Consider the following 3,753-nt stretch of genomic DNA (forward strand, 5'->3'; position numbering starts at 1 on the left):
CTAGCTACTTTTTCTACACATGGGGAAAAATACTGTACAGGTGCACTTGTAGCATGTACGTAGTATGTAGTGTGGCACTATTTCGAGGAGAGGAAGCAGTGAATGGATTCCGAAAAATGGCTTACACGAGTTCCATGTAGTAAAATTACTCTAAGCAACTGTGGGAGTAAGAACAAAAAAGGAATTCTTACATGAGAGGGGTCCTTAGGTGCACATAGAAACGGCCACGTTTGCAAACAAGCGATTAAATATGGTTTAATTCAGGTATCAGAATGATCTGTGTCTTTGGGAAGGCGCTTGGCATGTAATTGTATGTTCTCTACTGCCCTGAGCAGCTGCTGTGCATTGCTGGAGAGGAGCTACAAATGCTGGCTGGCGGAAGGCATGCTTGTGCGGGAAGGATGAGGAGGATCTCTGGCAAGGCTGGATAGCACGTTGTACACACGTAGAATCCCTTTTCACCTGCCCTTAGCATGTGAAAACGGGTGCAGATATATATCTCTGCCAGGATTAAGAGCCCAATCCTAGGTATGTCTACTCTGAAGTAAGTCTCGTCAATGGAGCTTACTCCCAAGAAAGTGCCTAGGATTGCAGCCTAAGAGCCTAATCCTATGCATGTCTATTCAGAAGTCCACTTTAGTGAATGGGGCTTATTGTGGATAGGATGGCAGCCTCAGGGCCCAATCCTGTGCCTGTCTCCTCAGAAGTCAGTCCCAGTAGAGGCAGTGGGGCTTCCTCCCAGGAAGGTGTGGAGAGGACTGCAGCCTCAGAGCCAAAGCCTATGGCTGTCTCCTCAGAAGTCAGTCCCAGTAGAGGCAGTGGGGCTTCCTCCCAGGAAAGTGTGGAGAGGACTGCAGCCTCAGAGCTCTTCCTCTGCCTGTCTACTCAGGCTGCAAGGCTATGACACTTTCCCAGGAGTAAGCCCCATTGAACACAATGGAACTTACTTCAGAGTAGACATGCATAGGCTTGGGCTCTCAGGCTGCAAGGCTATGCACCCTTTCCCAGGAGTAAGCCCCACTGAGCACAATGAGACTTACTTCTGAGTAGACACACCTAGGCTCGTGCTGCAGATTGACACGGGGGCTGCACCAGCCAGCTTCCTTCCCCTCGTCCTCTGCCAAGCCAGTACCTTGGCGTTCCATGGGTGCCGCAGCCCGTCTCTCTGGCTGGCTGTCCATCCTCCTCCTTGGCGTCGGCGCATGTCCCCTGCACCCTCCACCGGCTTGGAAGCTGCGCAGGGAAGCTAAGCGCGGGGGGGGAGGCGGGCTGGGCTCAGGTGAGAGCTTGGGGATGGGGCAGGAGGGGGTCGTTGTGCGGTCAAGCAGGGGCCAGGTGCCCACCCACCCTGCACCCCCAGCACCTACCTAGCTAATGCCTCTGTTTTGCTCCCCCCCAAATGTCTCCAAAGGGGAGGGGCCCCTGCAAAAAGGTGCCGGAACTCCGTCCCCCTGCGTTCCATTAGAAAAAAAGCCCTGCCCCTTCCCTTTTCAGAGTTTTCCTTCTGACCTGCTCTCACTGTCTCCTCTTTCATAACACCATTCCACCCCCCCACCGCTCCTCCCACCCTTGCATTCTTGACCAATATGGATACTGCGAGCTATCTTTCGCTTTCCCTGCCTCCTCCATCCTCTTGGTCTCTCTCCCCCTCTTCCTATCTCTGGAATGCTTTCGCTCTGTCCCGTGTCCTCCCGCTTGAAAACCAGGCCAGGGTGAAGAAGGCGAGATCTGGACCGGGGAACATTCCGGACCTCCTTTTATTTTTTAACATGGTGATGTCCAAGAGGCCTTGGTTACGGCTAAATCCAATTGTCCCTGGGCTGGAATTTGATGAGTCTTGTTCACCCTGAAGATTCCTTCACTGGACCGATTCCAGGGCTGGTTCTTTCCACACCTTCTCTTCCCCACTTGCCTTCCCCACCCTGGGCAAAGAGATCCACTTTGCATCAATTGGTAGGGTGGAGTAGAAGTCAGGCAGGAGGGTGACAGTTCCAGGACTCCACCAAGGTTTCATTCCTTGCTGCCCCTTACACCTGGAGCACCTCCTGGAGCTCTTGAACTCCTATGCTCAGAGGCCAGGGTTTCCCACTTGTTGAGGTCCATTCCTAAGGCCTTCAGATCCCTCTTGCAGATGTCCTTGTAGTGCAGCTGTGGTCTACCTGTAGGGCACTTTCCTTGCACGAGTTCTCCATAGAGGAGATCCTTTGGGATCCGGCCATCATCCATTCTCACGACATGACCGAGCCAACGCAGGCGTCTCTGTTTCAGCAGTGCATACATACTAGGGATTCCAACACGTTCCAGGACTGTGTTGTTAGGAACTTTGTCCTGCCAGGTGATGCCGAGAATGCGTCGGAGGCAGTGCATGTGGAAAGCGTTCAGTTTCCTCTCCTGTTGTGAGCGAAGAGTCCATGACTCGCTGCAGTACAGAAGTGTACTCAGGACGCAAGCTCTGTAGACCTGGATCTTGGTATGTTCCGTCAGCTTCTTGTTGGACCAGACTCTCTTTGTGAGTCTGGAAAACGTGGTAGCTGCTTTACCGATGTGTTTGTGTATCGAGAGAAAGAGTGTCGGAGATCGTTGAGCCAGGGTACACAAAGTCATGGACAACCTCCAGTTCATGCGCAGAGATTGTGATGCAGGGAGGTGAGTCCACATCCTGAACCATGACCTGTGTTTTCTTCAGGCTGATCGTCAGTCCAAAATCTTGGCAGGCCTTGCTAAAACGATCCATGAGCTGCTGGAGATCTTTGGCACAGTGGGTAGTGACAGCTGCATCGTCGGCAAAGAGGAAGTCACGCAGACATTTCAGCTGGACTTTGGACTTTGCTCTCAGTTTGGAGAGGTTGAAGAGCTTTCCATCTGATCTGGTCCGGAGATAGATGCCTTCTGTTGCGGTTCCAAAGGCATGCTTCAGCAGGACAGCGAAGAAAATCCCAAACAACAGCGAAGAAAATCCCACAACATATCAGCATCTCAGATTTTAGGTTAGAGCACCCAACAGGGCCAGCTTTGAGCCAATTGGACCAATGGCTCCGCAACAGGGTAAACCACTCTGGTCTTGTATGCAGCATTATATAAAAATGTGCTTCGATCCGTTTGGTCCACATGCCAGTTTTTACGTGCACTTTTTTGATTGCTTTCCATTCTGCCCTAGAGATATAAAGTCTAGAATACCATTTATTTATGTCTCCTCCACAGATGTTGGCAGTGAACCTGGGGCCCCACCGAAAATGTTTTCAATTGGGCCCCGCAGCTCCTAAGGCAATCAAAACCCTCAGAGATCATTGGAGCCCCACCGGTAAACACAACATCTAAATTTGTGCCATCTCCCCAGATATCTCTTCTGATTTCTGCAAATTAAACCATTTTCTCTGAAAGCGCGTATGACTCATAAGCGAGAAGATGGCTTCCTGTAGCTTGTTCTCTTTCCACCACTCACATTGGTTTCAGAGCTGTTCACGGAGGCTTCTGGAATGTTCTAAGAATTCAACCATCATCATGGGGGCCAGAAACTTAATTGTAAAAGAATTGCAGAACTTGCAAAAGAAAGCAGAGTTGCTCGGGACACTACAATTTGCAACAGACTCACACAGACACTCCACAGGTTACTTTAGAGGAAAAAACGTTTGGGAAAATGTGTCTGCTGTTGTAAAAATTGGATCCGCGTGCACAAACTTTCACTTTCTTCTTTTTCCCATTCAGAAATTCCCCACATTAATCAGTTTCATGCACCTAATTGGGTTCCATTTC

This window comes from Tiliqua scincoides, chromosome 13 (assembly GCF_035046505.1).
Source record: "Tiliqua scincoides isolate rTilSci1 chromosome 13, rTilSci1.hap2, whole genome shotgun sequence".
Classification (NCBI taxonomy): Eukaryota; Metazoa; Chordata; class Lepidosauria; order Squamata; family Scincidae; genus Tiliqua; species Tiliqua scincoides.